Here is a 23,261-nt window from a genome sequence, read left to right as displayed (position 1 = left end):
TTGTTTACTTATATCCCACATTTTTCCCAGTATAGGGACTCAAGGAAGCGAGCAGCAAATTTAAAATAATACTATTTTAAAACAGTACAAAAGCACTAAAATGTATAAATATATATTTTAAAAAACAATTAAACCATTTTAAAAGTTAAAACAGTTATGTATTAAAATGTAACATGTTAAAAACTCTATACAGACCTTGAACTCTGAATTACACATTTTAGCATGCATTTTAACTCCTGGGTAGCTAGCAATCCATCAAATTAAGCTTTCTCTATTACGTCATCTCTGTAAGGAGTTGCCATCTTTTAATTGATGGTCAATAAAGATGGTAATTTCAAATGCAATCCTAGGTGCTGATGTCGAAGTGTACTCAACCGGTTTCTTAAGCTTTCTCTATCCAGACATCATCCACATACCGTATATCTATAAGTCGACCTCATGTATAAGTCTAGGTCAACTTTTGGGGCCAAAAATGTGGGTATTTATATGCCCCATGGATACGTCAAGGGCCCAACTTAAGGGGGCAGTCCAGCTGGGGAGAGGCTGCTGGCAAACGTGTGCCCTTGGAAGCCTTTCCCCAGCTAGGCTTTCCCCCGCGGAGGCAGCCCATCAAAGGAGAGACTCCAGGGTGAACACGCGCCCTTGGAAGCCTGTCCCTCGCTGGGCTTCCTCTGCGGTGGCAGCCCAGCTGGGGAGAAGCTTGGTCGAAAGGTGCATAAGTCTACCCAGGATTCTGGAGACTATTTTGGGGCAAAAATTTCTTGACTTATAGTTGAGTATATACGGTAGTTTCAAGCCTCTGCTAATCACTGTAGAGAAATCAAAACCAAGAAACTATCCTATAGATACTCTCAACTAGAGCAAAGTCAGAGAATCAAATGAATCTATCTATGTGTTGGCTCATTATTCAACAATAGATTCAATGGGTCTCTTTTAGTTGGGGTTAACCAACAGGATTCAGGCTAACATTCTTAGGTTACCATAATACCTACTTGCACACTATGAAATGGCAAATGCATGAAGTTATGCCCAGCGCAGTCTACAATCAGTTAACATGTGCTACTGTGTCAACCATAGCAGGGTGTTGATAAAATGATCACAGGTTAAGGAGTAACCTCTAAGGCTGGGATGAGGAACATGTGGTCCTGATAGCATCAGTTTAATCATTTGGGCTAAGAGATTCTAGCCTTATCCATTTGTTTCCAATGTGTGATGAATCGATGTACAAATAGGAAGGAATAGTAACCTTGCTTTCCTCCCTCTCCCGTTCTGTCACATTTCTCACACAGAGAGTAACTAGTCTGAAGAGTAGGCCTCTCCCAACATGAGAATGTTCAACATAAGACAGAGAAACTTGAATAAATGAGTTTCCCAATTGCACAGAGTATTCATCTGTAGTGGAAGCTCTCTTATTCCAACTCAGGTCTCTATAGTTCTCTGAGGACAGCAACAGAACTGGAGATGGCACATGGTGGGGCCAACATCCTCTCTACTCCATGTGTTGATTCACCTCCTTTCATAACTGATGGAATGAGCCTTTTGTATACCCAAAGTGAGAGTAAGAGAGAACAATTTTAATAGGCAGTTTCCTAACAGGTTAGAAAAATCTTTGATGAATCTTTGTAACCAACTGAAAATATTTACAATAAAATTTATGCAGTTTCAGCCTCATTGTAATTTTATCCTTTGAGCTTTAACCATAATAGTACATTCTGCAAATGACACTGGAAACATTTCTCTACTTTATTGGTAGAATGAAGGTACAGCTCTAAGCAACTTCTTTAAAACTGAAAGGGCAAGTTTGCTTTCATTATTTATTGTACCACTCTAGCTTGCTAAAATGCACAGATTCTACTTTGTGGACTTGCCCTTATTTGGTCAGCTCTTCTAATGTTTTAATGCAAGGGAGTAAAGAGAGGAGTCTGTCTATCAAGCTCAGTATTGCCCAGTGTCCCACTTTCCAAAATCTAGATTCATTCCATTCTGTTTCCACATCACTTTGCAAATTTGTTCTATTTTTAAGTGTGTGCATTTTCATGTGCATTTCTCAAATGTACACATTTTTACACACTTTTCGTTAATGTACATATATCTTGCAAGCCACTCCTCCCCCAAAAACAAACCTTTTGTGTGCATTTTTCTGTAATATTTACATTTTTTGTACATACGTTCCTCATTACATGCTACCCATCTCCCACATTTTTCATCTGAAAACTGCCTGACAGAATTTGGAAAAGTGACTATCAGTTATCATATGACTTTCATACAACTATCGTATAACTCGAGTTCTGGGTCATGTATACATTCAAGAAGTGCAGATTTAATAAGTGTCCATTTCAGAAGTGAACAACTAAATTTACTTCTTGTCCATCCCTAGCTCAGAGTATCCTTAAGGAGATGAACAGCTTCCCAGAAGTCTCCTACATCACCAATATTGCCTCTACGGTGACCTATGTCCCTGCATGCTGATGAACAGCCCTCGCTGCCTTCAAGGCAAATTTCATTGCAGTATTGATCCACCCATAGGGCAAAGCTGTCCAGCAAATTAGACCCTCCCTTCCTTTGAGGCTAGGGCCTTGGTGTTTTCAGTCAGCTGGTAGGGCCTGAAGAGGGTGAAGGCCCCCATTGCACGGGGATCCAGATTCCATTTCTTGACCACCCACTGACTGCAATTATGTCTCAACTCTTCCAAAGGGCACTGATGGATGGCAGCTAAATCCCTTAAGACTACCTTCACAGTTTTTTTTGTGGGCTAAGGTGGGTGAAAACCTCAGAGTCATCCTCATGTGTCTGGGAGCCTATTATGACCCTAGGTCACTGGAGAAGTTTTGGCTTCGGTAGGTGGTGATTCTTGAAGGGAGATCACTCATGGAAGTTCCACCATAGATCTCCTTCCCTTCTTCTTCCCAATTTTTTTTATTTTTTATTTTTTTTTGGTGCAGGCCAGTGCCACTTTGGTTGCCCCATGGATCACAGTGAACGCAGCACCTGGTTCTTGGTAGGTGAGAGGGCTGGGTGGAAGCGAATGAGACATGTGGATTCTGCTGTGGAGGTGATAATGACATAAATAGCCATGATGGTGCTTGATGAGTCTGTGGAGTCCAAAGGATGGTGAAACACTGAAACCATGTCTCCTTCCCTGAGGATCTCCACAACAGTGCTGTTGAATCTCATGGTAGCAGATGGCAGGGACTGGTGAACAGCATTCAGCAATGTATCAAAGCCCCCTAATGATCTCATCGTACCTAGAGGTCAAGAAAAGATCAGATAGGTTATTACTGCTACAGTTTTTTTAAAAAAATATCTTTATTCAAAATATCTACAACCTTAAAAACATGTATACAGGTATCGTTCTCATTTGTAACATCAAACATCAAATTCATAACATCAAATATAATAACATCAGCAATAGCAGGTACAGTCGGCCGTCCATACCCATGGATTCTTTATCCATGGATTCAATTGTCCACAGCTTGAAAATAATCCACAAATTCTGAAAAGCAAACCTTGATTTTGCTATTTTATATAAGGAGGAAACAAAGGAGAGGCAAGCTCCAAGTGCTCTAGGATGGTCAACTGTTTATTCAGTGTTTAAAAAGCCTAACACCTTTCGGCCACAATGCGAAAGGCCTTCAGTGGCTGAAAATAAATATAAATACACATATAATATAATTATTAAAAAGACAGAACAACACTCAATGAACAACACTTAGTGAACTGTAACATAAAAAATACCCATATTGTTCTTTTCAGAATTATACATACTGTACCCTTTAAAAGAAATCAATGGAGTTGTGAACACTCTCCAAAATATGGGACTATGAAGATTAAAGGGAACAGAAACTGCAGCATATATTCCAGCTGGACCTTGAAAAGGCATAACCAATATGTCTTGGAATGAGACAGAGGGACATCTGATGTAATCTCTCCAGGTGATTACTCAGTAGTCATGTCATTATGTTTCAATCATATCCATACATATGTTGTAATACAATCTTTCTCTATTACATTCAAATTAAAGATTGAAGGTCCAAATCTTCATTTAGACCTGAAGGCACCAGGGATTTTAATTTTAGAATCCATTCCACCTCTTTTTTCTTTAAAATATATTATTTGTTATTATAAATTCTTTCCATTAGCCAGAACTAGAAATCTGCTGTAGAATGTTGCATTTTTACAAAATGATCACCAAAGATGCTCCCACTCTTCTATTCTTTAGACTGGAGAGATATTCTCCTATTCTTGTGATTCACTTCTATTATACCTTTCCCAACAACTTTGTCGGGAATCTTAGAGTTGCCAATGGATCCTATTTCTGCTACATTTGACCTGCAAATAGCCAGGAGGCTCAGAATCCTTCCCTAAAATCAGAAGTAGCTTTGCTGGTGGTTCTGCCAGCTGCAATTGCATTCTGGTAACAACATGGAACCCAGCCTTCCCGGTGGTGGCCACTTGTTTAATATCTCCCCCATCCCCGGATTGAGTAGGTGCCAAATGTGTCATGTTTTAGGAGCCCGTTAAAGGCAAACCTTTTAATTCACACTTTTCCTGACTAATTGTGCTCTCCAATCCAGAGCTTTAAAAGGCTTGGTTCTGTTTATGGTATATACAGTGGGCCCTTAGTATCCGCTGGGGTTTGGTTCCGGGACCCCCAGTGGATATGAAATTCTGTGGATCTCGTTCCTTTAAATATAGTGGCACAGTAAAATGGTGTCCCTTATATAAAATGGCAAAATCAAGGTTTCCTTTTTGGAATTTATATGTTTTTAAAATATTTTCAATCCATGGATGCTTGAATCCATGGATTAAAAAAATCTATAGATATGGAGGGCTGACTCCATATGGTAAGAGGGCTGGAAGCCTTGGCCCAAAACATTTTGCTCTGTAGGGCAAATGACAAGATATTAACTCCTCCCTATTCCATTGACAAATGGACCAGCAGTTGAATCCTTCTTCATAGAATCATCAGAGTCTTCTGCATGAGCCCTGTTCTTGCAGCGGCCATACTACTAAAAGTAAAATGGGAAGACACTGCTTTCAAGGGAGCCATCACCACCTCTCCTCTCATTTGCACAACTGAGGCTCTTTTTCTGACTCTCCCTTAACCCCACTCCCTGCCTTATGCCCTATCCAGCATGCCTTTAGGTTTATCCACCCCCTCCCCCATGTTTTAGCTCTACCGCAACTAAAGTCAAAAGAAAGAAATTAAAGGCATAGAAAAAAAATAAAGGTAATTGAGTAATCCAGGGGACACTGACACCTCATGACTCACAATTGCGCAACTGCCCCGGGAGCAGCATTTCACACCGGGGGACTTGCAGGCTTGCTGGGTCATTGACAGGTTTTCCTTGTCAATGAAAAGGTATGGGTCAAGGACAGAGCAGCTACAAGTTGGAGATGTTGTCGTGTGATAAGTATGGCAAATGCCACTTCTTTCCTGGTGTAATTGGAGTTTAAATGTAGTAATGTCCATAGACATGGAAGAGTCTACAAGGGACATGCAGTCCAACCCTCTGCCATGCAGGAACACAAAATCGAAGCAAATGCTGACAACAGTAACTCCATTAATTCTCTTGGGATGCATAACATTATGCAGAATTTATACTCTATATAGTGTAGTTTTTTCTCTCCTTTCAAAGCCTAATGCAATGGGACTACAAATAAACATGTACTGAGTGAGCAAGAGGGTATTTTCTGTATTGAAAAATTAAATTACAGAGCAGTGTCAGTTCTGTGTTTTGCATGTATTAATAAATTTAGCACTCAGTCCCAGAAACTGATGCAATTATGTAGAAAAGAGAACAAGAAGTAAATACATGCCATGATTTACTTGCTAAGCACCACCCATTTATAATAACAAAATGGCGGGAATGTTCTGCACCTTGACAGAAAAGGCATCGTATTTTTCAAGCACATAGTTACAGTCTGAGCTCTCCAAGTCATCTTCTATCTGGCAGATACAAGCAGAGACATGGTTATTTGAAGTTACTGCACTGGCAGATTATGCCTTTCCTTTCCAAAATGGGATTATTCCACCAAACATGGGTCTAACAATTGACAGGCCGAAACAAGAAAGGAAACTATGTGCTCTAGTCCCATAAGAATAAGGATTTCTAGATTCTGAACGTTTTCTACATTGGGCATAATGGCCTGAAATAAACCCAAGTAAACTTGTAGTTGTTTGCCTTCAAGTTGTTCCTGACTTATGGGTGACCCTAAGAGGAACCCATTGTGGGGTTTTCTTGGCAAGATTTGTTCAGAGAAGGTTTGCCACTGCCTTCCCCTGAGACTAAGAGCATGCAACTTGCCCAAAGTCAACCAGTGAGTTTCACAGTCGAGTGGGAAATCAAATCTTGGTCTCCAGAGTTATTGGCCAACACTCAAACCATTATGCCAAGCTGAATTCATGGGATTTACATAAGTGTTTATTCACCATTAAACAGTTGATTCAATGGGCCTGTTCTTGTAGAATTCAGACAAATGTGTGCAGATAAGATGGGAATGTGTGTCTGGACTCACATCTACAGAATGATGGGTTTCTGAAAGTATGGTGGTGCTTCTCAGCATTGAGCTGACCAGACAGAGGGCACTAGTGGGTTGCATCAGTTGACCTACAAGACCTCCCACCAACTCTATGAGTCTAAGGGTTTGCTGATTTATCCCTAGTTCAGACCAACTGAAGTAGCTTCCAGTCTGCATCTAAGCAAAATTTCAAGTGCTGACGTTCGCCTAAAAATTCTAAGCCACATGGGGACAGAGTATCTGAAAGACCATTTCCTCTTATATCGGCTGCCCAGAATTTGAGATCTTCAATTTGGCTCCATCACCCTCAAAGACTAAGCACTGGGCAGTACAATGAATGATAAATGCTAACTATAAATATGTTATGGAGGAAAACTCTGAAGGACTTGTGTGGCTTTCCAGATGTGGCACCTTTCCAAAACTCTGTTCAAAAGACACACACAGACAAACTTACCGCTTTCAGTGCTTTGTAATACAGATGTACAGCAGACTTTCCATTCTGAGGGATCAACACGATACCAAAGAATGTTTGGATTCTTCTCCACATCTTTGACTCTGGCCCGGATATTGTTCAGCAGGTACCATGCATTGTCAATGCCATCTGAGCACTGTTTTAATTTCACACCATATTTTTAACATACTCCTGGACAATTCTACACATCAAAACAAGAACAGGTCTATTATATCTCAGGTATTTCATTCCCTGTGACTGGTTCTCTGTCTCATTCATTCTTCTGTAGCAGAGATATGTGGTAAATATTGCACAATAATAATTCAGACAACCTGAATTAGAAAATTCTTTAGAAGCCAGTTAGATCCATGAAACCGTGACCCACAGTACTCCTCCTCCTCTCAAAGATGCTCAGGAGACTAACAGATGAGATATATGGCCTTCCTCCTTAAAAAAATAAGAAAGAAGGGGAACTAGGAAGTTGTCCAAAGTTGGTACCACGAATCTGGAATGGGTACACTTTTGTATAAGTGCATACAGGAGACATCAAAGATCGTTCATACAAAGACACAAGTCCAATTAATCTAGGCAGCTGCATTAACACATTAATCCTGCTAACATAGTAATTCTTTTATGAAACTAAAGTATAAACCAGCATTGTGTCTACTAAATATTGAAAAGTGGGCTTTAAAGACTATTAAAACCAGGGACATGTGGCTTTGAAACCTGGGAAAGCCAGCAACATCTGGTGGGCAACCTGATATAATAGTCAAACCAGAGCACAAATGCACGGTTTTTCCTTGCCAGAAAATCTGTCACTAACCTAAGCTAGATCTGGCTGGTAGCCTATGAAATGAAACTTAGCTAATATTTTACTACAATGAACCATAAAGTGTCAATATGTCAACCCACTTCAACCTGTACTTGTATGTAGACAATTTTGGATTTTGGAGTATTTTGGCATTCTGGATACGGGTGAGTCAACTTGTACTTGTATTTTGCTATATGAGCATAAGAGAATTACTTGCATTATACAACTATATAATGATACGAATACCTGTGCTTAATGGTGTTATTTATAGCTTTGTATCTTTCTTTTACCATCCGTTTCATATAGAAAGGCTTGGATAAGTAAAGGAACCACATATCTTGGTTGAGAACTACCTCTAGTACTTTAAAATTATGTTCCAGAAGTAATTCTTGATGGGAAGAGGAGACCTAACTTGACACCCCAGATGTGCAGTTCATGACTGCCAACTTGCTGATAGCAAGCTGTCAAAAAACCCTGTACACTTTGTCACAAATGGACAAAAAGAAGACCTGAATCTACTGGTAGAATTCTGGGTGATCTGCAGTATACAGACAAGGATTTCAGACTTCCAATTGTTTCACAACAGCAGCAACCAAATGACTATTCATCTGCATGTGTAAATTATATTGCTGAAATGAACAAAATGTAGAGCAATCAGGCATGGATTTTTGTACAAAAAGACTGTCAGCTCCGTTCATTGTAAGCACTCAAAACCAATTCCAGGGCGCAGCATTTTTTTTACATACTAAGTATATGTCTTTTCCACCAGATTCCAATTTCTCTATCTTCAAATTTCACATCTGCAAACGTGAGGTCTGCCCCTGCCCACACAGCTGGTCAAATTGTACCCTTTGTTCTATTGCTTTGGTCTGCCAAAAACCAGACATTCTGCCTTTAATTCTGCTGCATGATCAAAAAACCTAGCAGATGTGACTTCTCCTATTCATCTTTTCTGAGTCCTGTCATCTGACTCCTTTCCCAACTGCTCTAACAAACTAGATCCCAACAGGTGACTTATGGATGACCAGTAAGAAAGTAACAAGACTGGAGAAGGCACTGATGTCACTCTCTTGATTCAGAAGCAGATTTAGAGCTATAAAATGTATCTGAGCTTGGGGGAAAATATTTGTGGCTCTGCAGCTCCCAGATTCCCCCAGCCAGCATATTCTGTCTTCAGATCTTTTACCAGGAGCCTAGCTTCAGTTTCTTCTCTAAGACCAGAATCCTCTTGGTGGTTACTATGGTGGTTACACCAGTATAAGTACTTTTCCAGGTATTGTGCAAGGAGATATCCAGTACCTCTATGCACAATGCCTTTTACTCTGCTGCAAAGTAGCAGGTTGGATGATTCTGGGGCACATCCCAGTATTCAGCCAGTGTCCAGGAGGACAGACACATACCCCGACGCTATCTAATAGCTATGCATCTGGGGAGAAAGCACAGCTACAACTCTTGTGAAGATCTGGAGGGCAACAGCTGTTCCCTCTTCATCAGCAGTGCAAGAGCAGCTGGGCAGGGCCAAAGCACAACTCTGCCCCAGATATTGAGTAGCCATGAGGTGTGACCCATTGCCATCTGCATGCTTTTAAATGGCCAAGGAAGAAGGCATAGCTGTTCCTCTCCAGATCGCTAACATAAGTATGCTGCTGGAGCTTTATGCTCTGCAAGTGTCAAGTAGGGATTTGGCCCAGTTCTGCAGCACATTCCCATGGGAATAAAACCACTAGCTCTTATCTATGACTGTAGGGTAAGCGCCTCAGGCCCAAATCCACATACCAATCTCCTGCAGGATCCCGGTAAGTCTCCATTTGACCTCCCACATGGTTGCTGGCTAAGATTGCCACCTGGGGCAAAAAGGATCAGAGTTTTCCCTGATTAATTCTTAATAACTGTAAATTACCTCTTCTTTTAACATGTTATGGAAGTTGCCAGTGGAAAAGGACCTAGGAGTTCTTTCTGAGAACTCTTGGCCTAATATTTACAATCTAATTATTATATTATTGTGTGTGTGTGTGTGTGTGTGTGTGTGTGTGTGTGTGTGTGTGTTACTCTCTCTCTCTCTCTCTATATATATATATATCTACCCTACTTTTTTCAGAACATACCTCATGATACACATTAAATCAAAATACAGATTAAAAACAAGCATCATTAAAAAGTTGCTTGGACTAGACTCTGGGAGACCTGAGTTCAAATCCCTGCTCAGGCATGAAAACCTGCTGGATGACATAGGAGATTAACAGACAGGGGATGAAACATCCTTGTCCCGTCCTTTTCTTGTTCTCGTAGTGAGATTGTAAGAACATTTCCATATGATGTCACGCTTATCTGGACATTATCCCATCTGGAAAGTGTGACTGACCATGGTTGCACAAAAGACTTTCAAACAACATCGTGCAGATCCCATCACTGTCCCATCATTGAAGTGGCATGGCCTGGCATTTTGCATTAAAGGGAGTTCACACTAATACAATGCTGTTTCAATGATGGCACAATAGCACTTTGACCTGAAAGCCTTTCACAGAATCACAATCAAAGACGGGATAAGGACACGGGAACGATCCCGTCCTAATGCCGTCCCCAAGTGATAATCACCTTTGGGCAAGTAATATTCTCTTCAGCCTCAGAATGCCATACCCTGACTAAACAGATCTTGCCAAAAAAAAACAACAAAACCCAACCTGTGACAGTTTTGCCTTTGGGTTGCCATAAGTCAGAGATGACTTGAAGGCACACAACAACAACATCATCATCAACAACAACAACCTACTCCAACATTCACTTCCTGCAGTAGCTAACAAGATGCCTCAGGAACATGAGTACAAAAGTACCTCTGAGAGATCAGAAATGTTTGAAGAATTGTACTAATTTTATTCTTCTCTGATGCATCTGTTACAAAGATGGAAAAGTAACTCTTTCAGATTACAGGTCCTAGAATCCCCCTTCCTGCATGCTGGCACAGGGATTCTCAGTGTTGGGCTCCAAAAGAGTAGCTTTTCCAAGGTTAGAGTAGAAGTTTGGAGGGCCCTGACCTGAAGAACTGAACAGAGAAATCCTGGCCAAGAGAAAGTTGTGTGCTGCAGCCTGACATTTCATCAGTCAGTGTCTCACAACTGATATATTTGTGAGGAAACATCTTGAGAGCAATTACCTAAGACCCCCAGGGGAAAGGTTTGTCTGCTTGTTTATTAGCAGCTGTGCTTCAGAAAAAGAGTTGGTGCACCTGTATAAATATGAGCACGAGACCTGACTCATTAAAACAGTAGATGTTTGGTTGGAAAACCCAAACGGCTGCAAATTGATGAGATCCTTGGGGATGGGTAAAGAATACAGGACATGTATACTTCTGGGTTTTGAAAAACTGTTTATGTTGTTAAATCTTGCAGGAGAGTCCCATGAGCAACCTATTTAAAAGATTAACCACCACTCTTGGAGGTTTCCAGGAATGTCAGTTCACCTTTGTTTGCTAAAACACCCCCAAAACCCAAGAATCCAGAGGTGCATAGTGCCACAAAACCAGCCTTGAGCCCATATGCAACCGACCTGTAATCTAAATCAAAGGTAGGGAACCAATTTGGCATGAGAAAGAGGGGGCAACTTTGGAAAGGCAAAATGAGGCCACTGTCCTTCAACTAAGAATTCTGCCCTGCAACATTTTCTTTCAGTCCCCAATTTTTTAGCAGTCCAGTAACTTAAACTATCAGTCAAACATGTAGAAATACAGTTGTAAACATCCAAAGGAAAGGGGCAGGCCAGGTGACCACAGGAAATGGTAACACAGCAAATAAAAGATTTCAAGGTGCAAATTAAATAATTAATTGGTTAAATTTGTATTGCACCTTTCTCTTGGCACGAAACATGATTTTCAAGGTCTTACTCTGTGCAAAGGTAGAAATTTGTAGGCTAAAGAACAATTTCATTCAGGGAGAATCCAATACCTTCCAAAGCAGTCCATTTCACTGTCGAACAGTTCCTACAGTAAAAAAGTTATTTCTAATGTTTATGTGGAATTTCTTTTCTTTCTTCTTTTTGGAGTTTGCATCCATTGGTTCATGTTCTTCTCGCAAGAGCAGCTGAAAACAAGCTTGCTCCATCTTCCACATGGCATCCCTTCACATATTTAAAGATGCTATCATGTCACCTTTAATTTTTCTATTCTCCAAGGACGTAGCCAAGGGGGGGGGTTTCTTGGGGTCCAGACCCCCCCTTCCATTAGAAAAATGAATGGTGTGTGCTGCTGCGCCGCTACACCCAAGACCATTATAATGGTGGCACTTAGTCTGGACCCCCCCCCCTTCCTAAAATCCTAGCTACGTCCCTGTATTCTCCAAGCTAAATATATTTAGCCATTCCCCATAAGGCTTGGTTTTCAGACTTTGATCATCTTGGTGCCCTCCTCTGGACATGTTCCAGCTTGTCAACATCCTTTTTGAATTGTGGTGTCCAGAACTGGACACAGTAGTCCAGCTGAGATCTGATCAAACCAGAATATAGTGGTACTACTACTTCCCTTTATCTTGACGCTATACTCCTGTTGATGCAGTCCAGAATTGCATTGGGGTTTTTGGCCACTCCATGACCCTATTGACTCAACCCAACTGTGTCCAACCTCAAGATTTAGTTTCTGGCTGGAGTATTGGCTGATTGCATCCAGTATGACTTGCTGTTTGCTTTCCCATTGCAGGGACAGTGAAAAAAAGTTTAAGTAACAGTCCATGGTCTCCAGGCCATGAGTCACTAACACCACACCTCTCTTCTGGGGGAAGGAGGCTATGAGGAGGGGCAGGGAAATCCAGGGAAAGTATGTGCTAGGTTTCTTGTTTAATGTTTCCGACTTATGGCAACTTTCAGTTGAACCTATAATGGGGTCTTCTTAGCAAGACTTGTTCAGAGGAGTTCTCATTGCCTTCCCCTGAGGCTGAGAGCATGTGACTTGCCCACAGTCACCCAGTAGCTTTCATGGCTAAGCGAGGAACTGAATCCTGGTCTCCAGAGTTATATGTTGGATTAAATTCAATTCTGTTTATGTATAGTCCAAAAATTTAATTGAATTTAAGCAGAGATTGGACAGCCAATAGCAAGGAATACCACAGCTTTATCTTGCATTACAGATCCTTCATGGGTGTGTGGGTTGGCTGTTTCTAATTTTGTAGTTCTATCATGCCCTTGAACTGTTGCTGAACTGCATCTCCCAGCAGCTCTTGCCAACATAGCCAATGGGGTGGAGTTCTGAGAGCTGCAGTCCAGCAACATTTGGAAGGCTGTATGATTCCCTCTCCTGTCCTAATTTCTCCTGGATTTACCATGTATGCTGTACCTACTAGGTCACAAGGATGCAAGGCTCGGGAGATTTGCAAAAATTAAAACACACAGGTGATCATGTCAGTTATTTACATATTTAACTACATGTTGGATCGTTCAACTGAGCACTTTCTGGCCCACCTGGTTTTATTGTTTGTTTTCAGTACTCTTGCCCTGCAGTGGAAAAATAGTAATTGAGTAATGCCAGCTGGCTCAACTCCTAAGGAAAAAGATATACAGCGAAGTTGCTCATCAGAGATAGTTGTATGAGGGAAAAAGGAAGAGTGAGCCTGTGTCAAGCAGTTCCTTTCTGCTCTCTGCACCTGGCTTTAAATCAGAGCCAGTGTTGCCCTGGAGGAGCAGGGTCCCATATCCTGCTACTTGATCCAACCAAGCCCTAACCTGCCAACCTGCACTAAGCCAAACAATGCTGTAAGCAGTTGGCACTCTCCACCACGAGCAGAACTGCATAATGCACATACTCTGTGGAAACACCATGCCATAACTAGGAATATGGCTATAGGGGGAGGGCATAATGAGGGCATAGCCCCCTAAATAAGAATTCTGCCCCCCTCCAAAAAAAATTCTTTCAATCTCCAAGTTTCCAGTATTGCAGTAACTTAACATTTCAGTTGAGCATTTAGAAATGCAGCTCAGGCATCCAAAGAGAAGGGGCAGGAGACAATTCCAAGGGAATGTGAGTCATTTGGAAGGGCAGTGTATTCATTTTGCTTGGGGCCACCAGATGTCCTCCTTTTCCAGGACATGTTGTACATATAGTTCAACTTTCTGTCCAGGAAGAATTCCAAAATGCTTCACATTTTTAGCATTATTAAGAAGCACATTGAATAACACCATGTTTGCTGTTTCCCTTTGAGAAATCTGGCATCCTGTCCTCACTGAAAATAGGGGGAAAGTCTGGATCCTTCCAAATTTCTGTTTTCCTAGGAGGACAGTCCTTCCTTTCCAGGACACTTCCTACATTTCAGTCTTCTGTCCTGGAGGAATTTCAAAACGTCCTCCATTTGAGTATAACTAAAAAGGCATGAATTTACATTTATAGTAGTGTTTTTAGTTTTATTTGGTCATGCTCTTCATTTTTCTTGAATGTCCTACATTTTGCGGTGCCTTTTCTTCCTTTGCAGTTATGACGTCTGGTCACCCTGTTTGGAAGACTACATTTTCCACACTTTCAGTTGAAAATACAGATAGGTCTCTTCCCCCATGCCCTGCAAGCCTCAGAGACTGTTCCAACTTCAAGCTGTGACTGGAATGTAATCAGGTGAATACCTTTCAGATAAGTCCAGTGACATCGGTGATTAATAGAACACCTTTATTTTCATGTTGTCATTATCAGCACCCAATTCACAAACAGTCATTTGAAAAAGGAGTTGAAATTCAAAAGGAGTGGAAATTTGCTAATCCCAATGCCAAATTAGTACATTTGCTCAAAACCTTGAGAAATTTACTGTAATATTCTCCAGGCCATATGCATTTTTACTGAGAGAAACAAAAATATGTGATTTTTTTATTTGAGAAACAACTTTGTTCTTCAGCCTGGATTCAAACCAGCAACACGTGAATGCCTTTTAACAGCATCCCATACTACGCTACTCTACCAAGTGAGCTGTCAAAGAAACAAGTCTGATTTTGCCTTGTTCGTTATGAATTTGGACAAGGCTTCCTTTTAGAAACGGATAGATGTTTACCTTCAGGATATGGAAGCAGAATTTTAATTAAAGCTACCATTTTTTTGCATTTTCAATAATAAGAATGTGACCTCTGTTTTCCTCTTCTTTTTCCATTTCCAGCAAGGTGTGGGCCATTCCAGCCTCGATAGGAAGGGATTTCCAGATCCTAAGGACTGTCACTGACAAGTCCCTATCTCATAGAAATGGATTATTAGCCTCCAACCCCAAAATGTGCCCACTCTGGCCTTGCATCAGACCAGGTTACCTACTACAAGCAAAAAAGCAAAAGGGATGCTGAAGAATATATTTCGTCTCATGTAACCAATGACATCTTACCCCGGGGGACCTTTGGGAAGGGACAGTTTGAAAGTGTCACATATCTCAATGGAGCCAGTGTTTGTCCTTTCTGTTTACCTGATGTTAAGGAGGTGTCCTGAGAACACATCTATCCACCCCATTGTTTTAGGTTTTTGGTCTGTTGGCTGAGAAACATCAGGCTAGGGAGGATTTTAAAAGGAAATATTCAACTAAATATCTAGTTCCACACCTAACTGGTGCCACACCCAAACTTAAAAGGATTGACACCACACCTTAGGCTTGTTCCTTCGATAGCTCAGCTGGTAGAGCGGAGGACTGTAGTGTGCTACCAAAGTCATCCTTAGGTCGCTGGTTCGATTCCGGCTCGAAGGACAGATGTTTTGTTTCTTTTTGCCAAAAATAACCGACAAATTACACAGTGCCAGAAGGTATTTCTATATGTGATGGTGAAATGAACTGGTGCTTAAATGAGCCTACAATGTCAAATTGGACAGAATGTACACAGAATCTATCGTCAGCCTTCTAATCTAACTAATAAGATTGCAAAAAAGCTCATTTACAAAGGTGCAGAAGTGTCTTAAGTATTGCAGGCATGTCTGAAAAGAATGTTCTTTTCAGACCGTTTTTTTTTTTATTTGAGAAACAACTTTGTTCTTCAGCCTGGATTCAAACCAGCAACACGTGAATGCCTTTTAACAGCATCCCATACTACGCTACGATCCATTTCAGACCCCTCTGCGTAAGGCAAATAGTGCATATGCTGGAGTCCCATTGAAAATAATGGGGCTCATGCATGATGTGTAAACTGAAAGCCGCGTAAAAGGCACCCGCATATGATGCGGGCACACTGTATACATTTTTAGATGCAGAACATCTTAGGGGGTCATTCAGATGACTTTTTTTTTTAAGCAGAACAATGAGAATGACCTGAATAACACATTACGGGTTTGTTATTCACACTATGGATCCACATCGATATGCATTTCTGCAAGTTCAGCTGTAACACATGCCAGCAATCAAATAAACATCACCTCACAGAAGCTCTAGGGATGCTGGGGTTTTAAATCCAAAATATCTGGCGAACCAAAGACTGAGAATTGCTGAGAGATCTGTAAAAGAAATCTGCTGGGCATTCAAATCTGTATGAAGATCCTTTTCATTTAGGAGTATACAGCTGTGGCATTCCAGATCTTTTAGGACCGAATCTCTCATTATCCTTGACTGTTTGCTTTGCTGCCTTATGGGAGTTATGAGCCAAAACCATCTGGAGGATCACAACAGCCCAACCTTGCTTTAGCTGAATTGATTTTTTTACTTGTTCACCTCTTTAAGGCTTAAATATTAGGGCTATTTTGCATCTTTATGCCGTTCTAATGCTCAATCCTACTGCTACAACCTGTACTTGCAAGCTGTTTGCGTTGCAGTGCACCCTCCCCTTGCAGAGAACAGGGTTCCCTGCACATACCTTGGATCTCCAACAGCGAAATCTGAAGCTCAGAAAAGCCACTGCCTTCCCACTTTCCATTTACAGACACCAGAAAGGTCTCTTTGATCTTGCCAGTTGTTGCCTTTTTTTTTTTTTTGTCTGTGGGAAACTTCATGAGGCCCTGAACATCTGGAGGCAAACAGAACAAAACCCAAGGTGAGCAAAATAAGTAACAGAGGAGGAACAGCGAGAGAGGGATGAAGATAATTATAACAAGGGCCAAAGACTAGGGAAGGGCAACCTCACCAAAATCAGAATAACCATGGACTAACCTCACTGAGGGAAAACTCCTTTTTTGGAGGAGGATCTCAGATTCCAGAATTTACCACATTAACTTCAATTCAAAGGGAATTTTCTAGTTGGGAATGATCAGTGGTGGTACTTGAGTGGCCTTCTGGATGCTGTCAATCTGCAGCTTCCCGCATTTCTCACCATTGGCTATGTGGGCTAGGGTTAATGGGAGTTACAATCCAACTACATCTAGACAGCTGCACCATTCCCACCCACCCCATTTAGGCTATGGAAAACAGCATTGATATGGAACAAATTGTCACTCAAAAATCCACCAAACAGCGATACCTTTATTGGCCAACCGAAATGCACAATATACTTTTTGCAAGCTTCCAAAGCTCCACTGGCTTTGTCATCAGGCAAGATGTTACAAACCAAACAGGAGAAAAATTGGAAATGTTAATAAGATGCCTGCATTTTGTTGTTTCTGTCCTTAGTTAAGATGGTATGGGGAGGGTATCTTTAGCAGGCTGGCCTCTCCTTCTCTGGCCATACAACAATTGGGCAAAGTCCAGGAAATTGGACTGCAGGTGGATTTTAAATTTCCTGGACTTTGCCCAATTACTGTATGGTCAGAGAAGGAGGGGCCAGCCTGCTAAAGATATCCTCTCCATACCATCTTAACTAAGGACAGAAACAACAAAATGCAGACATCTTACTAACATCTCCAATTTTTCTCCTATTTGGCATGTAACATCTTGCCTGATGAAGACCCAGTGGAGCTTCGAAAGCTTGCAACAAGTATATTGTGCATTTCGGTTGGCCAATAAAGGTATCACTGTTTGGTGGATTTTTGTCTGAATTTACTAAATAGTAAATTTAGTAACAGAGCTACCCCTGCAAATTATCACTTAATTCTTGTTGAGCTGCAACTCGCATCGATCCTCAGCATTGGCTATGCTGGCCTGGGATGTTGGGAACTGCAATCCAACATCTGGAAGGCCACAGATTTCCCCTCCTGGGCCTATGATAATTACATAGAATTACAAGTGTTATAAAGGAGTGGTGGTTCATGGACTGGTGCCCATCCCTGAGCCATTTGCTGCCAATCCCCAGAGAGCTTACAGGAAAGAATAATGGTTGCCAGTTTTATCTATGAACCATCTTGGATCCCTTTCTAGGAGAAACGCCACACAGAAACAAAATAAATAAACAAAAGAGTATGGTACTCATCTCTGGCACATGGTAGAGGGGAGCAGTCTATCCCCTACATCTGATAGCTGAAGAAACATTATGATTAGGGTTGCCATTTCAGGAGCATCCCAGACCCTAAGGTTTCGGGGGGGGGGGGGGGACCCTGAGATCAAGGGACAGCCGTGGTGATGTCATTAAGTATTATGCATTAAGTACTACCACTCACAGTTGCTCATAGCTTGTCATTCAGAGAGAGAGAGAGAGAGAGAGAGAGAGAGAGAGAGCACTTTCCTTTTTGGAAATTAAGAGAAATGTTAGCTAAAGTGACTGTTATACCAAATCAAAGTTAAATGAGGGTGTACAGGTAGAGTATTCCTTATCTGCAATTCCAAAATCTAAAACATTCCAGAATTCAAAAATGCCCAAATTGGTTTAGGGTACAGAAACTTTGTTTCATGCACCAAATTATTTACAATGCTATGTATACAATTACCTTCAGGCTATGTGTATAAGGTGTACATGGAACATAAATAATTTTCAGGGTGGGACCTCTCCAAGATATCTCATGTATATGCAAATATTCCCAAATCCAAAACAAACAAACAAACAAATAAATATCTGACATTCCAAACACTTTTGGTCCCAAGCACTGCAGATAAGGGAGACTTAACTTGTATTATGCCTTCTTACATGGAAGGACATGGGACAAGGGAAATTTCATCTAGTCTACTTGCTTCTAGCCAGAAGGTAGAGATGTAGAGCAGAGTAGACCCAAAGTGAGTTCAGCTGGCTGATTTGCAAAGTCGGGTTTAGATTATTTTTAAACATATATGTTTTAAATTTTGTATGTTGTAATTTTTAAAACTTTTTACTATTTTAAGTAAACTAATAAAATAAAATAAAATAAATACATAGTAAATCCCCAGACTCCCTGGAGAAGCTTTGCAAGCCACAGCAAATCAGTTGTAAACTGCTGGTCTACTGGGTGAGCTGCAGAGTTACACATGACTTGTCCCTCTTGCCTTAAACTGAGTCCAGCAAAATTAGAGAATATGCACCCTTGTCTCCTTAGAGGTAACCCATGAAAACTGGAGACTCTGGGGCAGGCCCTGAGACCTGGCAACCATAAATGTTATAGAGGAACAGGGCTTGTTTCTTCCACACCCTCTTTTTTTAAACGATCATGTTTGTTTTTAAGGGCCAGAAGCATCCAGCTGCTGATAAGAGAGATTAAATGGGCCTTGGGTCTTGGCCTGCCCTAGCGAAACAATTATGATTTCTCATAGGTGCACTCCCTATGCATACTTACCTGGGGCTGGGAGTACTTGCCACAAAAGGACTTAATTCCAAATCAACCCAGGATCGAGTTGGAAATCTACCACTTCCTACCTAATTTTAGACTGAAAGCCACCAAGTAAGGAATTGCATTTTGTGCACATGTTATACAGAATTGCTGAGCCATTTTCGATGTCTTATAAATAGAAAGAGGATTGCCATGATGACAAGGCTGCATGTACCCATTTAGACAGGACTAATTAATCCTCTTTAGGGCAGGCCAACTTCAGCTGTGCAGGATCTAGTCCTTAATTTTGACTAGAATCCTGATCCACCAGAGCAGTGCAAACATTTCTGAGCCCAACAGTTTGCTTTGATTTGAATTCAGAAAAGTCATACAGTTCACCATCTATATCCACGGATTCTTTATCCAGGGATTAAAGCATCCACGGCTTGAAAACGTTCAAAAATATATATAAATTCCAAAAAGCAACCCTTGATTTTTCCATCTTATATAAGAGTCACCATTTTACTATCCATTGTATTTAATGGGACTTGAGCATCCACGGATTTTGGTATCCATAGGGGTCATGGAACCAAAACTCAATGGATACCAAGGGCCCACTGTGTGGCTTTGTTGGCAACTTCCAGAATCCCCTAGCCAGCTCTGATTTTGACTAGTGGAGCGCCACAAAAATCCACTCCTGGTAGTTACGAGGTCCTCCTCCTCCTGTCCCTCATCTCAGCAGTTATAATTATTTATAAGGGAATTATTTTGTGATTGCCATAATTAAACAATTAAGCTTGGTCATCTACTGCAACTACCTAGATATCGGCCAATAGATCTAGATCTAACTTCTGTCCACTTCTGACCCCAGAGCTACCCAAATAGTTGTAGGCAAGTTGTTGTAGGAAAGAAGATGGTAATACAACTCTCCCGATTTGGCAGGGATGCTCCAGGTTAATCCTCTGTCATCCCACTTTTAAGCCGCTTTTAAAATATCTCGGGTGCATCTACAGTCTGGAAATACTGCAGTTTGACACCACTTGAACTGCCATGGCTCCATTCTACAGAATCTTGGAATTTGTAGTTTTGTGGAGCACCAGCACACTTTGGCAGAGAAGGCAAAATGCCTTGTACAAGATGTTTCTCTAACCAATCCTCTTGTAGATGTCTTGCCTGCCTACAATAGGCAAGGTAAACAGCAGCTGTCTCTGGATTTGTTTACAGAGAATGCATGAACAGCAAAGCAGAGTGAAAGGAGGGAAAGCAAATAAACCTGCATCACCAACTATCCCTCATCCAAGCATGTTCAAGAAGTATCGATCTGTAAGTTTGGCCACCAAAATGGGAATTGTAACAAGTGCATGGTGATCAAAGAAAAAAAAAATCACCCCAATGCATTTTGGATGAAGCATTCAAGTGGTCTTTGGGATGTTTAAATATTTTTTTACTTATGTGAGCTTTGCCTGATTCAGTTGTTTTATTTCACATGTACATAGTGTGTGTTTTGAATAAAAGTTTTGTTGAAACATGTTGAACTGCTCTTCTTTTGTGGTAGAGGAAAACCATCCTATCCTTTCCATGTTGCTTCTGCCTCAGGTACCAAATTTTCAGTTACAGAAACAACATCTAGGAATACATCTGTGCCTTCAAATCATTTCTGACTTATGGCAACCCTATCACAGGGTCTTCTTGGCAAGAGGAGGTCTGCCATTGCCTTCCTCTGAGGCTGTGATTTGCTGAAGGTCATTATAAGATTTCCATGGTCTAGTAGGGATTCAACCATTGGTCTCCTGGAGTCCAACATTCAAATCATTTTATCCATGTTTGACTATGTAACAAATATAGCTTAAGAAACACAGCAGCAAATGTAAAAGATTATGTGGCCAAAGTGGGGCTTGAACCCACAACTCTGCAATTAAGAATCTCTGCCAACTGATCTAGCTAGTCTGCTCTGTTATAAACACTAGAAATTTAAAATCTGATTTGACATCATCTGGAGAAAACAGCTCTGCAGCTCACACCTATAGAGGTGTTATTATTGTAGTGTGCCTTCAAGTCATTTCCAATTTATGGTGTTCCTAAGGCAAACCTATTATGGGGTTTGCTTGGCAGGTTTCTTCAGAGGGGGGGTTGCCATTGCCATCCTCTAAGGCTAAAAGAGTGTGACCAGCCCAAGATCACCCAGTGGGTTTTATTATGCAGGAGTAAATCCTACTGTACTTGGCAGCATTTGCTACAAGTTGAATCTCCATAGGATAAGAATTGTGCCTAGGGGGTGAAGTAATGTAAGCCCTGGTATACAGAATGTAAGCCCTGGTATACGGAAGATCTCCGGGTGAGGAAGCGGGTTCTGCGACGGCTAGAGTACCGTTGGCGGAAACACCTTCGCTTACACGACAAGACTCTCCTAGACCAACTGTTAAAGGACTACGGAGAGGCAATACGAGCAACAAAGAACTCGTTCTATGGTGCTCGTATTGCGTCCGCGGAGTCGCGTCTGGCAGAGTTGTTCAGGGTGGTCAGAGAGCTAACTCAGCTCCCTCCCGCCCTGAACCAGATCCTTGAACCTTCTAAGGCCTGCTGTGACCTGTTTAACGACTTTTTTGCAGATAAAACCTCTCGTATAAGCGAAGGTCTGAACGCCGACATTACAGCAGAACCTAGGGTAGAAGTGTCCAGAGCCTCCGTGGACTATGTTAAACTGGATCAGTTTGAGTTGGTGAGTACTGAGGATGTGGACAAGATCCTCGGAAGTGTTCGGAAAACAACCTGATCTCTTGATCCCTGTCCCTCGTGGTTAGCGGCCCAGGGGGGACCGGCGGTAACACTATTGTTACGCCGGATAATTAACACATCTTTGAGGGATGGGCTATTTCCATCGGATCTTAAATTGGCCATTGTAAAACCGATCCTAAAAAAGCCCTCCCTCGACCCCCTGGTTCATAATAATTATCGGCCTGTTTCGCTGCTTCCATTTTTGGGTAAGGTGATCGAGAGGGCGGTTGCGATCCAGCTTCAGGCGGTCTTGGACGAAACGGATTATCTGGACCCATTTCAAACTGGCTTCCGGGTGTGTTACGGGGTTGAGACGGCCATGGTCGCCCTGGTCGATGATCTCCGTCTGAGCATCGACAGGGGAAGCGTGTCCCTGTTGGTGCTCTTGGACATCTCAGCGGCTTTCGATACCATAGACCATGGTATCCTTCTGGGACGCCTGGCAGAGGTGGGAATCGGGGGCACTGCGCTCCAGTGGTTCCGTTCCTACCTCTCCGGGAGGTCCCAGATGGTGCAGCTGGGAGACGTGTGCTCTGATGAGAGGCCCCTTAAAACTGGGGTCCCTCAAGGAGCCATTCTGTCTCCCATGCTATTTAACATTTACATGAAACCGCTGGGAGAGATCATCCGGAGACATGGGGCGCGGGGTTATCAGTACGCTGATGACACCCAAATCATTTTCTCTATGTCTCCGACTGATGCAGTGACTGGGGATGGCGTCTCTCCTCTCGTGACCTGTCTAGAGTCAGTAATGGGCTGGATGAGGGAAAACCGACTCAAATTGAATCCAGAGAAAACGGAGGTACTAGTGATAGGTTCTCCCGGTCCAGGAATGGCGGTGGTTCCACCTGTCCTGAATGGGGTCACGCTCCCTGTAAAGGACTCCGTGCGCAGTCTGGGGGTGCTTCTTGACTCGTCGCTTCATCTGACTGCTCAGGTGAATGCGACGGTCAAGAGCACCTGTTATCAGCTTCGGCTGATTCGCCAGCTGCGCCCATACCTGGCCCGGAGGGACCTAGAAACTGTTGTACATGCTCTGGTAACTTCGAGACTGGATTTCTGCAATGTACTCTACATGGGGCAACCCTTATACCAAACTCGGAAGCTGCAAATGGTGCAGAATATGGCAGCCCGGCTGGTCACTGGTGCGCCCAGGACCAGCCATATAACCCCGGTGCTGAAAGATCTCCATTGGCTGC

General features: G+C 42.0%; 1 long non-coding RNA gene and 1 other non-coding gene across 2 annotated transcripts; both read left to right on the top strand.

Moving 5' to 3' along the window:
- Window positions 1-13,051: 13,051 nt before the first annotated feature.
- On the top strand, window positions 13,052-20,630 carry LOC121924033. The gene is made up of 3 exons (XR_006102512.1): window positions 13,052-13,157; window positions 14,231-14,367; window positions 20,512-20,630. It is a non-coding gene; the product is annotated as an uncharacterized LOC121924033 (long non-coding RNA).
- TRNAY-GUA lies at window positions 15,379-15,466 on the top strand. Its single transcript is given in 2 exon segments — window positions 15,379-15,415; window positions 15,431-15,466. It is a non-coding gene; the product is annotated as a tRNA-Tyr (tRNA).
- Window positions 20,631-23,261: the final 2,631 nt, after the last annotated feature.

This window comes from Sceloporus undulatus, chromosome 2 (genome assembly GCF_019175285.1).
Source record: "Sceloporus undulatus isolate JIND9_A2432 ecotype Alabama chromosome 2, SceUnd_v1.1, whole genome shotgun sequence".
NCBI lineage: Eukaryota > Metazoa > Chordata > Lepidosauria > Squamata > Phrynosomatidae > Sceloporus > Sceloporus undulatus.
The sequence above is the reverse complement of the archived record's forward strand: the minus strand, read 5'-3'. Positions and strand labels throughout refer to the sequence as shown.